This window comes from Silene latifolia, chromosome X (assembly GCF_048544455.1).
Source record: "Silene latifolia isolate original U9 population chromosome X, ASM4854445v1, whole genome shotgun sequence".
NCBI lineage: Eukaryota > Viridiplantae > Streptophyta > Magnoliopsida > Caryophyllales > Caryophyllaceae > Silene > Silene latifolia.
In genome coordinates, this window is record NC_133537.1 from 184,506,126 (window position 1) to 184,523,152 (window position 17,027).

Below are 17,027 nucleotides of genomic sequence, written 5' to 3' on the forward strand. Positions count from 1 at the left end.
CCCAAAAGACAAGTCCACGAGTTAAAAGAAGTCAAGTAGCAGCTTAGCCGGTCGATCGACCAACCTAGTCAGTCGATCGACCAAGGCTCGGGTTCCGAAGCTATCGTTCTTCGAGGGAGCGATCGATCGACCAAAGCATCTTGATCGATCGACGATTTCGATTCGCACGAGATTTAGAAAGCCCGTGAGGTTTAGGTTTTAGAAATAAGTTGTTGCGTTGATTGCTATATAACGTAACACCAGCGTCTAGTTTCATCATCGAATAATATATCAAGCTTTCATTTAATTTTACATCAAATTTTAGGGTTAAGTTTTCATTCAAGTTCTATATCGAATAGTTAGGGTTTGGGATTATTGTGAGCATTGGAGTTTCGGATCTTATAATCAATCTTTCCCCTGCAATTCGGTATTCTTCCTGTTTATTTTCAGTATATTTATTTTGCTAATAGGTTAGAATTGCTATTAGATTCCCGAAGCCGTCTTCATTATTGCATGTTAATTGTTTCCTTCCCTGTTTTAAGCATGAATTCAGTAGCTATTTTTATCGTTTATGTTATTGTTTCTACCCTTAGCATGAGTAGCTAAATCTTTAGTGCTAGGATGTAGGGGAGTTGTAGCATAGGCGGCATTAGATTAACACGGACTGAACCCGCGTGTCAGTCGATCGACTGACATTGTTGGTCGATCGACTGACCTTGTAAGGTTACCCTTCGTTTTAATTGTTCTTAATCTTGTATTTAGCCAATCGAATGCATGCGACCAGTTAAATACCTATTTTGTGACCAACCCATTAGATCGAAAGATAGGGAAGGTTAGTTGACCGTCAATTAAATCGACTAAACTGTGCTAAGATCGAAAGATAGGTATAGTTTAGACCATTAGTCGCCAGACGAAAGTTAGTATTAGTGACATTAGGGACCTTTAGCGAGATCGAGAGATGCTGATTGTTAAGAGTGGACCGAGAGGACCTCTTATTTCCCGCCTTACTTGTGTTTAATTCAGACCGACTTAGTTTGCTGCCGCCGAAGCTATAATGACCCGATCATCCTAGTACCCTTCTTTTATCTGTTTAAATCGTATTTTTAGTTTATTGTCTCTGTTCACTTTTAGCTATAGACCAATTCAAACCAACCCCCATAATTGTTACCTTTGACTGATCATAAATCAACTAAAGTTTACAACTGCCTCCTTGTGGTTCGACCCTGTAACCACTAGCCTAGGTTAGTCTTAATAGGAGATTATAAATTTTATCTTTGATACTCACAACGACGGGTATCATGATGAAAACAATTGAACAATATTATTATGAACTTTATTTAATCATATTATATGTTTGATTTTGCATGGCTCCCCTAGCCTTTAGACTAGAAAATTTAGCTACTCATACTAAGATGTAAAATGTAAACTAAATTATGAGAAATGTTAAACATGATTGTTTGATTTATGTAAGTTAGATGATATAACATGTGAAGAGATTAATGCTAATGTAGAATGAAATGATTGATTAAAATAACTATGTCGTAACTAAAATAATGATGTAAATTACAAACTTGCAATAAGAAATACGTTATAAGGGAGGATTTGTATGGAAGAACAAATAACAAATAACCAAAAGCTTGAATATCAAATGCTTGAGAATATCTTGAAGTACAAAATGTTGAAAGATTAACTAAGGAATGCTTAACAACTTATAAATTGAAATGAAAACTAATGAGAGAAAACTTATAATGTTTGAGGCTTATTGTAGTAAACTTAGACGTAAAACCTAGGAATACCTCTCCTATTTATAGGAGAGGAGGGTGAAACGTAAATCACCAAGGGACATGTAACCCCGATCGGGGCCACCCCACCCCGATCGGGGTCGTGTGTTTCCGGGTGATTTCTCTTAATTCCTCTCTTAATTGTTTGTAGAATCCAAAGCTTATACTTTAATGCACCTTAATCACCCGGGTAAATGCCTCATCTATCATCTTTAGAGCCTCCAAAAAGTATCCCATGCATGTTGGAATCCTAAGCTTTCCATCTTCACTTGGACTTGATCATTGGGCTTTGACTTGATTGTTGGCATCATTTGCATTACACATATTGATCCATAAATTTCTCCATTCAAAACTCAAGCAATCTTCACATACTTAGTCCAATATTTGGCCTTATTTAGCTTAGTGAACTTGGCGTATAAAATGATAGGAAAAAGCCTTCAAATGCTTAGATTCCTACAAAAATATAACAAACACAACCATGCACCTAGAACACGAGATTAACTCAAAAATACACTAATTAAAGTATAATAATCAATAGAAACCGAGATAAAATGAGGGGTAAAAGTGTATATAAAATGAACATATCAAGAGGTTTGACCTTTATTATGCTCGATCGAGTAGTTTGTTTTCACTCGATCGAGTAGTTTTGACGTTTAGAATATTTTTACGCAATCTTTTAGATTTACCTTTTGGATATTTTAGTTCTATCTTAGAATAAATAAGGGGAGGCAGAGAGAACGACGGATCTCTCATCTCGCTCTCACATTCTCTCATGCTACTTTACTCCTTAGACCTAAAAACTCGACTTTCTCGAATTGATTGTATTGGTATTTTTCCATCTTTAATTTCTATTTATTATTGATTGCAATTGTTCTTGTTCCTTTATTCTCTTTACTCTATTGCTTTAATTCTTGTTTTCTTTAGTAATCTATTTCTAGTATTAATGTTCATAATTCATCATCTTATTATCATGCTCAAGTTAATTATTTCATTTGTTATTATTAATTTCTCAACTCTCATTATGCATAGCTAATCTCCTTATGCTAGGACATAGGGGATCCATGGTAATTAGGGAGGTTAAGATTAGGTGATTAGGCTTGGCTAGAATTAGGTTTGTGTTGTTAATCACCGCATTTAATAGCAATTAGCTGCTTGAGTCGAAGCATTTAGCTAGTTGATCCGTTACACCTTGACCTAGATCGAAAGATTGGAAGGGGTAAGACTTGCAGTGAACATTAGGACATTCTAATGAGGGCGGAAGCTAAGTTAGTAATGTTTTAGGGCGAATAGCGGACCGGAAGAACCTTTTCACTGCCCTGCAGACCAAGTTCAAGCCGACCTTTGACTTTAGATTGGATCCCTAGAAAACCATGGTGAACCGACTGTCCTAGCTGTTTTTCTCTCTTGGGTATTTCATTAGAATTTATTGCTTACTTCTTTATTGTTTCTTTTCTCTATATCTCCGTAGTTTAGAATCAAACAATCAACCCCCTAAAGAAACGGTTACTTAGGCAGACTTAGTTTAACATACATTATTCCCATCTCCCTGTGGATTCGATACCAGACTACCTTTACTTCATTTTATAGTGCCCGGTTGCTTTTATTTTTGATAGGGTTGCGACAGCCGTGTCAAATTTTGGCGCCGTTGCCGGGGAGACGGTGTTATTTTGTTTTCTTTATATTAAGTTTGTCTCTAGTCTCAAGGAATTTATTCCGACAGTTCTCATATTTTTCTCTAGTGCTATAGTTGTTTCGCAGGTGATCCGTCCTAGAAGAGGGCACTGAAATATCTGTTGTTCTTACAACTTCGTTTGCTAAAATGCCTAACATCGCTAGTCACTCAGAACCTACTGTAGATTCCTTATCCAAAGGTTTCCTACTTCCTACTACGGATGCTGGCACCTTTGGAATTCATCCATCCTACATTCAGTTGGTTGAGAGGAATCTTTTCAAGGGAGTAGCTGGTGACGATCCGGGCAAGCATATGGAGTTGTTCACTGATTACTGCTCCGCCATTCCTTTAGTTGCTGGGGTGACACAAGATAAGGTCAAAGAAATTCTTTTCCCTTTTTCCTTGACTGATGACGCCCGGGAGTGGTTGAGAGATTTGGATAAGGAAGTTGCTGGTGTGGCCGACTGGAATTCCCTAGCATTAGCCTTCTACAGAAGGTACTTTCCTCCACAGCGCACCAACGCATTAAGAGGCCAAATCACTAATTTCACACAGTTGGCCACAAAAGATTTGAATGAAGCTTGGACTAGGTTCAAGAAGCTAGTTCGCTCCGTACTTCATCATGGCTTCCAACAATGGTTCCTTTGCAACCAATTTTACAATGGGTTGTATGACGATCAAAGAGCCATATTGGATGTTGCAGCCAAAGGAAGATTCCAGAAAAATATTGAAGACAATATGGGATGGCATCTTATTGAAGACATGGCCATTCATGTAGCTGCGTATTGGAATCCCAGAGGAGGTAGACGAGTGAGCGAAAGAGATGGTGAATCCCTTGTAGCTGAGGTAAAAGACCTTAATGCTAGGTGTGACAAGCCAGAAAGTCCGCCAATTTTGGGTAATCAAGAACAGGTCCAAGCTATGATTGAACAAGAGGTGGTTTGTGGTAGATGTGGCGCGGAAGGACATGATCCTATTACTTGTATGGCAGAAGTGGAGCGAGTCCATGCTTACCAACAATATAAGCAAGGAATTTCGTTCTCTAAATTGTATGAAGATATAGCCATATCAAGTACGCCTAGTCCTATCAGTTCAATGCCGCAGCAAGAGAATTCTTCTTCTACAAGTACAAAGATAGCGGAGTTGAAATCCTTGGTGCTATCTTTGGCACTCAACTCCAGAAAAATGCGGAAGACAATGAGAATTCCATAGAGAAGTTGAAAGATCAATTCACACAATTTGCATCCGAGCAAATGAATCAAGCAACTCGATCACCTTCTTGCGACCTGATTAATGCAATTAACCTCCGAAGCGGTCTTACTAATGACGGACCAATAATGCCGGAAAATGCCTGTTGATGAACATCCGGAAACTGTTCTGGAAGAGCAATTTAACGTTGACGCTGTTGAACCTCGTCAAAGTGCTCGATCGAGTGATATGGGTACTCGATCGAGCTGTTCTCCCTCTGAAAGTCCTCGATCGAGTGGTAATTTTGCTCGATCGAACACCCCTGAAATTGGCGAGCTCGATCGAGAAAGCTGTTCTCCTCGATCGACCAGTTCCCAGAAGAAAAGTGCTCGATCGAGTGGTAAAAGTACTCGATCGAACACATACAATAGCGAAGACGCTGTTTCGAAGTCTAAACACGCTGATGGATCATCTTCCCCTGCTGCGGAGATGCCAAGTTTAGACAAAGGTAAAGAGAAAGTCGCAGACCCGCTTACTGTTACCCGGATTCTCTATTCGGTACGTCTGAAAGATGCTAGCTAAGGTTGAGCGACAGTTTGGTAAGTTCATGGATGTGGTCAAGAACCTTGAGGTGACCTTTCCCTTTACCGAGTTAATTACCCAGGTACCTTCTTATGCGAAATTTATGAAAGATATTTTGACGCGTAAGAGAGAGCTTAGTGAGTTTGAGACTGTTGTCTTCATGGAAGAGTCTAGTAACTTAATTCTTAATAAATCTCCACCTAAATTGAAAGGCTCGGGTAGCTTTTCTATTACCTGTAGAATAGGAAATGAAGTGATAGAAAAGGCTTGATTTATACACTAGTAGAAAAACCACCTATTGCGTCAGTCAATTTACGTCGGTTCTAAAAAAACTGACGCAAAAAGTACTTAGTTTTGGCGGGAATGCAATTTAGCCCTATAGGTAAGCTTAATGCGTCGGTTTTTGGAAAAAAACTGACGTATATAATGCGTCGGTTCTTAAGAAAACCGAAGTATTTGATCAAATACATAAGTTATATTACTAAACCGACTTATTTGATATTACGTTTTTTACATCATTTGTTCCTATAACCGATGCAAATACACACCCTATTCACATATTAACTCATCAACACACTCCCTTTCCCATTCCTTCCTTTGACAAAGCATTAACACTCTATTTCCAACATTCCCTCATTAAATCGACAACACACCCCACCGCCAACCCACTGCCAACCCACCGCCTACCCACTGACGACTCCCTGTTGACTCGCCGCCGACCCCAGTGCCGCTGACTCGCCGCCGACCCCAGTGCCGCCATCTCACTCTCTTCTACTCATCTAATTCCTAATTTGATATTGGTATGATTTTTACTTGATTTTTTTTGTTGTAAGTTCTTTTATTAGGGTTTATTATTGTTGTTTACAAACAATTTTGTGTAGTAATTGATTTGTTAATGTGAATTGAATGTAAATCGAGAATTGTTTTAGGGTTAGGGTTAGGTGAAATTGGGGGTTTTCTATTTTGATTAGTTGGTTAGGGTGGGTTAATTTCTGCTACATTAATGTTGTTTAAGGTTTGTCAAGTTCATATGTGTTTTCTGCTGACTAAGCCCAAGTACAAATTTCAAGGTAGAGGAGTACAGAGGAAAAGTGTACGGATTCCCAGAACTAAGTTGAACCCATACAACTGCTGCTAGACCTACCCATGGTGGTCTAGTCCATGCTTTAATGGTGGGTGTCATCTCAACCAAAAACGTAAGCTAGGGACTAAGTTCCACAAGTAGTTTTGATATATCTGCCAATCATATTCAACACCTGATTATCTTCGAAATTTATTAAGACAATCTTCTATTTTAAGATTGATTGGTAGTGTTTTACTGGTTTTCATGGTTTGTACTCATCTCAAATAAATGAGAATATTTGATCTTATTTAGGATGAGTATAAATGGTGTGATACATCCTTAAACCAAAAAAATCTCAACTATAGGTCGAACACGAACTTTATCTGAATTAAAATATATTAATTTCGAAGGTTTGTTAAATGAACTCCCCTTAATTTACACCCTCCTACTCTAAAGGACCAACTTTATATTATTTCCTTTTTAACACAAATTAATTACATTGTCGGATTATAACTTGATTGATAGAACTATAGAAGTGCTGAAACCAAACATAGTTTCCCCCTACTTTTAACCATATTAATTCATGCTCAAATATTCATAATTGACGCATGGATTTGCAAAATAGGGGCTCAAAAAATTAACCCATACTGGCCATATGTATCCCAGTACTATCTTATATATATATAGATATATATATATAAAACTGGGTTGAAGCGCTGTGAATGTGCCACGTGTCAACCCATCTTTAAATACAAGTATTAATGACAGCTGAACATTAAATGTAAACACAATAAATGTTGTATAAATCTCAGCAAAATATTAATTATAGTTTATAAATTTTATTATAAAATTACATTAAATAAGTTTTTTTTTTTGGTGAAATGTGAGAAATATTATAAATCATAAAAAGAATTTACAAGATAAACCAAGAGTTCCAACTATGCATACAACTCTATCTCAGCTGCTAATTACCATCCTGCAATCTATTACTAGACATACAGAACTACAAAACTATTGCAAGTATGACTTGGGTCGTACTACTACCACCACCACTACCACCACCACCTACTACTACTAACAACGTTGTTGTCGTTGTTGTCGTCGTTGTTGTTGTTGTTGTTGTTGTTGTTGTTGTCTAATTGAGTCGACGCAATTAGTTAATAAATCACGGTACACCTTGACCTAGATCGGAAGATTGGAAAGGGTAAGACCTGTAGCGAACATTAGAGCACTTTAGTGAGGGCGGAAGCTAAGCTATTAGTGTTTTAGGGCAAACTGACACCGGAAGGAGATATTCATTGCTCTGTAGATTAAAAACTTGCATTGACCTGAGACCTTAGATTACGTTACTTGAGAATCATGCTTAACCGATTGTCTTAGCTGCTTTCTTTCTATTTGTTTACTTTCTACTCTTTTACTCTCTTTCTCTCTTTTGACCTTGTTAATTTAGAACAAACAATTAAAAACCCCCAAGAACTGGTTACCTTGACGGACTTAGTTAAGCCGACATTTTCCCATCTCCTTGTGGAGATCGACCCTACTTGCCACTGACTTCTGTTGCTAGTAATAGGTATTTATTTTTGGTACCTGACGACGGTATCAAATTTTGGCGCCGTTGCCGGGGAGGTGGCGTAATTTTGTTGCTTATATTAAGTTTGTCTCTCATCTCATATTTTTCCAAGTGCCTAATTAGTTTTGCAGGAAATTTGTTCTAGGAGAGAACATTGTCATACTTTCTTTGCTGTAGACTCTATTTGCTAAGATGCCGAATATCGCCAGTCATTCAGAACCTACGGTGGATTCCCTTCCTAAAGGTTTCTTATTACCCACTACAGATTCGGGGACCTTTGGGATACACCCGTCTTATATACAACTGGTTGAGAGAAATCTCTTCAGGGGGTACCTGGCGAAGATCCTTGCAAGCACATAGAGCTCTTTACAGAATACTGCCCCACCATTCCTTTAGCTGATGGGGTGACGCATGATAGGGTTAAGGGAGTTCTTTTCCCTTTTTCTTTGACTGATGATGCCCGGGAGTGGTTGATAGATTTGGATAGGGAAGCTGCCAGTGTAACTGACTGGAATTCCTTGCTCTAGCCTTTTACAGACGATATTTCCCACCATTCCTCAAGGTGTTTTTGCTTATCGTAGAATGCCTTTTGGTTTGTGTAATGCCCCAGCTACCTTTCAAAGGTGCATGATGGGGATATTTTCTGAGTATATAGAGTCTATTATGGAGGTCTTTATGGACGATTTCAGTGTCTATAGGGAGTGATTTTAATAACTATTTGTCAAACCTTGATAAAGTGTTGCAGCGCTGCATTAAGGTTAATCTTGTGCTTAACTGGGAAAAGTGTCACTTTATGGTCAACGAGGGAGTTGTCTTGGGGCACTTAGTTTCTGATAGGGGCATCGAGGTCGATAAAGCAAAAGTGCAAGTGATTAAGCAATTACCTCCTCCTGTTAATGTTAAAGGAGTGAGGAGTTTCCTTGGACATGATGGCTTTCATCGCCGGTTCATCAAGGACTTTTTAAAAATTGCTAAACCACTTACATAGTTGTTACTAAAAGATGCCCCATTTGTTTTTACTGATGAGTGTCTTTTTGCTTTTAACAAGTTGAAATAGGCCTTGATCTCACCACCGATTATCCAACCTCCCAACTGGAAGCTTTCGTTTGAGATTATGTGCGATGCTAGTGATTATGCACTAGGAGCGATGTTGGGCCAGCGGAAAGACAAAGCTTTGAGTGCGATCTACTATGCGAGCCGAACTGTGGATGAGGCTCAAGTGAAGTATACTACCACTGAGAAGGAGTTGTTAGCTATGGTTTATGCGCTGGAAAAAATTTGATCTTATTTGATAGGTTCACAGGTTACTGTTTTTACTCCTCCTCCAGGAATTTGATCTGCAAATCAAAGACAAGACGGGTGCCGAGAATGTAGTAGCTGATCACCTGTCGCGATTACCGCATCAGGAGGGAGAGGATCCCTTACATATTGATGATTCTTTTCCTGATGATTCTTTATTTGCGGTTGCCACTAACACATGTGTTGATCCGTGGTATGCAGATTTTGCTAACTACGTTGTAGGTGGTGAGCTGCCACCTAATCTGTCTTATCAGCAGAAGAAGCGATTTCTTCATGATGTGAGGTGATACTTCTGGGATGATCCTTATTTATTTAAGGAGTGTGCTGACGGTCTTTACAGACGGTGTATTCCGCAGTGGGAGACCAGGGCAGTCCTAGAGGGATGTCATTCTTCCTCTTACGGCGGTCACCACGGTCCGTCGCGAACCGCGGCCAAGGTACTTTAGTCTGGTTTTTCTGGCCTACTTTATTTGCGGATGCTAAAGTGTTTGTTTCAGCTTGTGATGCTTGTCAGCGCTCGGGAAATATTTCTAGGAGACATGAGATGCCCAAAAATGGCATTCTAGAGGTCTAGGTTTTCGATGTTTGGGACATTGATTTCGAAGGACCCTTTCCGTCTAGTAAAGATAACAGATATATTTTAGTAGGTGTAGATTTTGTGTCTAAATGGGTAGAGGCTGTTGCTTCACCTAACTGTGATGCCAAAACCGTGATTAAATTGTTTAAGAAGATTATTTTCCCCCGATTTGGTGTCCCTAGGGTCGTCATTAGTGATGGGGGTATGCATTTTAAAGAAAAGAAACTTACAACTTTATTGTCTAAAGTCGGTGTCCAACATCGTAGAGGTTTGGGGTATCATCCCCAAAACAGTGGGCAGGTTGAGGTCTCTAATAGGGAACTAAAGGATATTTTGGCTAAAGTTGTTTCTAAATCACGGAAGGATTGAAGTTTAAAATTGGATGACACATTATAGGCATATCGGGCTGCCTTTAAAACACCGATTGGTGCATCACCATATCGGTTGGTTTATGGGAAGTCTTGTCATTTACCTGTTGAACTAGAATGTAAGGCTTGGTGGGCTATACGTGAATTGAATTATGGTTCTAAGTTGTGTGGTGAGAACCGTTTATTGCAGCTAGATGAGCTAGAAGCATTTAGGCTAAATGCCTACGACAGCGCGCACATCTATAAGGAGAAGACGAAGAGATGACACGACTAAAGAATCATACCGCGAGAATTCCATGTCGGGCAGAAGGTGTTGCTGTTTAATACCCGACTGCGCTTGTTTCCTGGTAAGCTGAAGTCCAGGTGAAGTGGCCCTTATACAGTGACTGCTGTCACCAAGGTTGGGTCCGTTGAGTTAGAGAATTCCGAGGGCAGAAGATTTAAAGTGAATGGCCATCATGTGAAGCATTACTATGGAGCTGATGATTTTGTTGGCAACGTCGAAGTATTCTACTTCGACCATCTAGATGAGCAAGAAAACTGAAGCCAAAAGGTCGTGCGGGACCTCATAAACCTGCGCTATCCGAGAGGCAACCTGGCTTGTAACTTATTGTACTTTGCTTAAAACTTTTAGTTAGTTTCGTGTGCTTTAGTTGGTAACTTTACGGGGGATAGACTGGAACGTTTGAACCGGTTTCGTTAGTTCTTTGGGTCGTTTGTTGCGTGTTTGCAGGTGCTTCAAATGACGCCTAAGAGTTCAGGCATAGGGAGCTCGATCGAATACTTTCCTCACTCGATCGAGTACTTCACCTCCTCGATCGAGCACCCTAAGAAGATGACTTCTCGAACGTGTACTTTACTCTCTCGATCGAGTACTTTCCTCACTCGATCGAGTACTTCACCTCCTCGATCGAGCACCCTTAGAAGATGACTCCTCGATCGTGTGCCTTCATCCCTCGATCGAGTACTTTCCGCAGTCCCATTCCACTCGATCGAGAGCCACACGCTTCGATCGAGTTCATTTGCCTTAGTCGCATTTGTGATGTTGTTATGGGGATATTTACGACCTCCCTTGTTGTTGGCTGGTTTGGGGAGGTCATTACTTCGCGTGATCTTGTAAGTTTTTCGAGGCTACATTCTTCTTTTCATTTTGCATTTCCTTTCCCTATTTTTGAGTACAATGAGGGCATTGTACGGTTTGGTTTGGGGAGGGTATATGCATCCATATCTGTGTCTGCATATTATTTTTATTGTATTTCAGTTTGCACGTTTAATTTTTGCGTGCATTGTTTTTTTGTAATTTCAAAAAATACAAAAAAAATCTCATAAACATTAAAAAATTTAGAAATATCAAAACAATTCCACGTTTATTTTTGCATATAGGTTGAGTCGGAACGTTGAGACTTTTATGCTATATTGAGTCCTTTTACCTTTGCCTTGCACATTTTTAACATTTTTAGTGGCATAGTTATTTGCATAATTTACGAGTTTTTTTTTAAACCCAGCTGAACGAATAGACTTGACTCTAATATTGGCAAACTACATATACATTCTAAGATTTTTTTTGCTTGATAAACTCGTGACATTTACGACCGGTTTCATTTAGGATGTGAGTAGTACTCCTTGTAAGACATGTAACATCAAATTGCACAGACGTGACACTCTTTTCTTAGTACCTGTATGCATTCGGGTTCGTGGCGGTGACACATGTGGAGAGGTAACTTATGACCCCTTCTTTCATTTTTACCAATGAGCCTCACATAGCCAAATTGATATGTTTTGACCAATTATTTAATTACGATCCTAAAATTAGCCTACCCTAGTCAAGCTAGTTTAGCAGTTATTTTGGTTATGGTGTGATTATCAATTTGGTATTCCGTCTTGAATCAAGAATATGAGGAGAATGAAAAGGAAAAAAGTGAAATGGAAAAGATGAAAAAAAATGATGAAAGAAAGTTGAAAGAAGAAAAAAAAAGAAAAAAAATTTGAATCATATGAAAGAGGCTGTTGAACATGACTCTCATGCTTATCATTATTTTTCATGGGAAGTCTTTTGATGGTGTGAGTGATGATTTGCCACAATGGCACGTACTTTACGTTCTGTATATTGAGTAGTGAAGCGGAATGAGTTTATTATTTGGTTACGGTTGTACTAGCTTGGCTTTACCTCCACTTATCCAAATTATTTTGCCCCTTCTTACCCAATTACTTCACCTCACTTATATGTAAGTCCTCGGCATGTGTCTTGGTCCTGATTGGTTGGAATGCGTATGTACGGTCGGTAGAAATCGGTTTCATGCTAAGTTGCATGCATGTTCTTATAGGTCGAAGTTTAGGTGAGCGGCTTTATTTCTTTCCTTCTCACAAAATTATACTCACCTTGTGCTTGATCTTGATCTGTGGGATGAGCGACCCGTGAGAGTCCGATATATATGAGTCTTGCAAGATCGACGGTTCAGTAGTTTCAAAACATTGATCTAACTCGTTTGCACTTGACCCACTGCTACTTTGTTAATTTGTTGCATTAAATTGGTTTGGGTGGACAACTTGTAGCTGGTAAGTTGGTCCCGTTCCACTAGTTATTTTTAGTTGATTTATAGTTTGCCTGGGGACAAGCAAATGTTTGATTTGGGGAGATTTGATGCGTGCATTTTATATAAGGTTTTCACCCTATATTTACACGCATTTCTGTGTTATTTATGTAGCATCTAGCTACAAATGCCCCCGAATAGTCTACTTTGGTTTGTCTTGTATTATTTGCAGGTATGAACCGGAGAGGAGCTAAATCAAGCTTGAACCTGTCCCGTTTGCATGTATTTTGGAGATAGAAGAATCAGAGCCCGGAATCTGTCACCTAGGGATGCGTGAAGTGGCTTCAGAAGATGTTTTGAGTTCACCCACGCTGATTCAGTGCTAGCTAACTCGATCGACTAAGTTGGCTGCTAATAATGGCCGATCGAACACACTTTTGTGCTGAGAACACTCGATCGAGAGGATGTATGTCCTCGATCGAGTACTTGCTTGCTCGATCGAGAGGTTTGACCTTTATTATGCTCGATCGAGTAGTTTGTTTTCACTCGATCGAGTAGTTTTGACGTTTAGAATATTTTTACGCAATCTTTTAGATTTACCTTTTGGATATTTTAGTTCTATCTTAGAATAAATAAGGGGAGGCAGAGAGAACGACGGATCGCTCATCTCGCTCTCACATTCTCTCTTGCTACTTTACTCCTTAGACCTAAAAACTCGATTTCTCGAATTGATTGTATTGGTATTTTTCCATCTTTAATTTCTATTATTATTGATTGCAATTGTTCTTGTTCCTTTATTCTCTTTAATCTATTGCTTTAATTCTTGTTTTCTTTAGTAATCTATTTCTAGTATTAATGTTCATAATTCATCATCTTATTATCATGCTCAAGTTAATTATTTTATTTGTTATTATTAATTTCTCAACTCTTATTATGCATTTATGCATAGCTAATCTCCTTATGCTAGGGCATAGGGGAGCCATGGTAATTAGGGAGGTTAAGATTAGGTGATTAGGCTTGGCTAGAATTAGGTTTGTGTTGTTAATCACCGCATTTAATAGCAATTAGTTGCTTGAGTCGAAGCATTTAGCTAGTTGATCCGTTACACCTTGACCTAGATCGAAAGATTAGAAGGGGTAAGACCTGTAGTGAACATTAGGACATTCTAATAAGGGCGGAAGCTAAGTTAGTAATGTTTTAGGGCGAATAGCGGACCGGAAGGACCTTTGCACTGCCCTGCAGATCGAGTTCAAACCGACCTTTGACTTTAGATTGGATCCCTAGAAAACCATGGTGAACCGACTGTCCTAACTGTTTTTCTCTCTTGGGTATTTCATTAGAATTTATTGCTTACTTCTTTATTGTTTCTTTCTCTATATCTCCGTAGTTTAGAATCAAACAATCAACCCCCCAAAGAAACGGTTACTTAGGCAGACTTAGTTTAACATATATTATTCCCATCTCCCTGTGGATTCGATACCTAGCTGCCTCTACTACATTTTATAGAGACCGGTTGGTTTTATTTTTGATAGGGTTGCGACAGCCGTGTCAATATCTATACAATTTATAACTTTAAAGTAGTTTCATTGCTAAAATAATCACCAAATGATCAAAATTTCAAGCAATGTTCATTAGAACTATAAATCAAGTAATTCAACAATTTTATACAATTTGATGCGCTAGAACAAAATCAAAAGATAATCAAATTATAAATAAGATGATGATGAAATTAGTACCTGAACAGTATGAGATTGAATGCTAACAATACGACCAGTATCTGACGGCAACGCAGTCGATGAATATCTACCAGCCAACAAACCCATCATAAGTTCTATGGAATAATGAAAGCAGATAATAATTAAACAAAACGCAAAGTAGGGGGAGGAACTCATTGAGCTCTACACAACATTTGAGGAACAACAACAATGTCCAATTTACGATGACAATGTTAGAAATCATGTTGAAGTAAGATTATTTTTTTTGGTCTAAACCATCCGGTAATCCGAACCACATTGGGCCGACTAATCCGGATTTCAGGGCGTGTCCAAGGATTACGGTATTTAAACCCCTCCCAATCACAGTTGTGGGGGATCGATCCGCAAACCTCCCTACCAAGCGCAGCCTCATGCTACCACTGCGTCAACCAACGATTGGTATGTTGAAGTAAGATTATAGAATGAACTACAATTAGTTTATAATCAAATTGTAAAAAATCCGGCAAACCGATATTAAATAATCGGCAAACTGAAATAATGCTCACCTTATCAATAGGACGGTAATGGTGTCCGATCATTCATAGACGGCAGCAACGCGCTCAAATTAAAAGGTGAGGTGGTATGTGATCTTTGCACAATGGAATGGATGCTACATTGCTACCATTATTAAAGGGTTTGATTGCTAACCTTTATTAATGTAAAACGTTTTTCTGATTTATTAGGAAGAAGATGAGAAGGGGAATAATTAAAGAGGAATTAAAGAGACGGAGATGTTGATAAGGGAAGTAGAAGAGACAACGAAAGCCACTAGATTCAAGATGGAGGAGAATTGGAAAAGGTACTTGAGTAATGGTTGCTTAATTTTTTTAATTTTTTGTTTTCTTCTTAATTTGGTTGTTGATTGACTAAGGCCCTGTTCTTTTGGACTTAAAGTTACTTAATATAAGTTCATTTCAGATCCTATAAGTTCGATTCGATTCGATTCGAGATCCTATAAGTTCGATTCGATTCTATAAGTTCGATTCGATTCGGATCCTATAAGTTCGATTCGATTCGAGATCTTATAAGTTCAGTTCAGATCCTATAAGTTCAGTTCACTTTAGTTTAGATCCTATAAGTTCAGTTCAGATCCTATACCTCACTTAATTTAAGTTCAGTTCAGATCCTATAAGTTCAGTTCAGATCCTATAAGTTCAGTTCAGATCCTATAAGTTCAGTTCAGTTCAGATCCAATAAGTTCAGTTCAGATCCTATAAGTTAAGTTAAGTTCAGTTCAGATCCTATAAGTTCAGTTCAGTTCAGATCAGATAAGTTTCAGTCCAAAAGAACAGGGCCTAATGAGCGGGAAATAAGGAGAGGGTTTATTTAACATATAGATTAGTGTTATACACCGCCACGTGGACTCGGTTGTCATGCCTTTTAGTTATATTTATTTATAGATAATAATAATATTATTAAATAAAAAAAATCAACGGAAAATATACCTGGTATCCTTACACTTTGCCATTTTGCATGTAATATTCAACTTTTTAAGTTTGTGCACATGCATGATATGCTTGAGATTTGATTTCTAAGTACGACGTGCCCTTTTATCGTTCTTAAAATCATCAATTCAGCATAAATTATAGACCACAATTCGGAATCGACCAATTTTTTTTTTTTCAAATTGATTACCTCTTCGAGATCTATAATTTCATAAAATGAAAAATGGTCATTTCGGAAATTTAAGATCAAAATTATGGTCAATTTGAGTTTATTGTAAAAAAAACATAAACTATGTAAGTCGATAATTTTTTTTCTCAAAACGTAGATTATGACAAAATAATCATTTTACGGAAAATAAATAAATTGACCGATTTCGAATTCGGGTGTAGGAGTCATGCTCAATTGAAATTTTTTACGGAATTTTTTATAACGACAAAAATGGCATAGTGTACATGAAAATGAAATGTGGAGGATATCATGTACACAAACATAAAATATGGGGTACCGTGTGCAAAGTGGCGAAGTTCAAGGTACCAGGTGAATTTTTGGAAAAATCAAAGAGTGTCCATACACACAATATTCCAATGCTTATTAAAAATATACTCCTAAGAATCCGTTTGACCCGTCGATTAGCATGCGGGTCGGGTCGACTCGACCTGCCCCATCAATTTTCCCCCAGACATGATGACGTTTGAGCTATAGGCGCCTAAGTGTATTTACCCTTTGATGGTGGGTTAACACGGCCTTGCTGCGTAGGTAATTTCGTGGGAGTCTCATCGTTGCGAATGAAGTGGCGGCTTGGAGGCGGTCCACCTACTCCTTGTGCAATCCCTTTATAAGTGCCTTTGGTAAGCGAGTTCACGGGTATCTTTGAGTTTTTTCTACCGCGTTTCGCCTGTTAGGGTTACAAGGAATTTGGGGCGTGGAGTTCTCCTAATGTTGTCGTCGAGGAGGAGTACTGTGCCTGGGAGTAGGCAGGGAGTAGGCGGCCAGCCGGATCGTAGGAGTCGGTCACCTCTCTAGTGTATGCTCTGGTGGCGGAACCGGAGGAAGGTGGGGCGACGTCGGAGCCCGTGAATTGTAACACCGCATGAGGTTATGTAACACCCCACGGTAATTGAAGAGGTTCAGTGATAGGCTTAAATGACTAGTGCTTAAAGGGATTGGAAGTAATACTCATATCAACAAAGTGCACTTTCTTTTATGGTTATCCATGC

At 38.7% G+C, this 17,027-nt stretch overlaps 1 long non-coding RNA gene across 1 annotated transcript; it reads right to left on the bottom strand.

The window, feature by feature from the left end:
• Window positions 1-1,598: 1,598 nt before the first annotated feature.
• LOC141623740 (uncharacterized) lies at window positions 1,599-15,166 on the bottom strand. Its single transcript, XR_012533572.1, has 3 exons — window positions 14,871-15,166; window positions 14,347-14,413; window positions 1,599-2,244 (listed from the first exon to the last, which is right to left on the bottom strand). It is a non-coding gene; the product is annotated as an uncharacterized LOC141623740 (long non-coding RNA).
• Window positions 15,167-17,027: the final 1,861 nt, after the last annotated feature.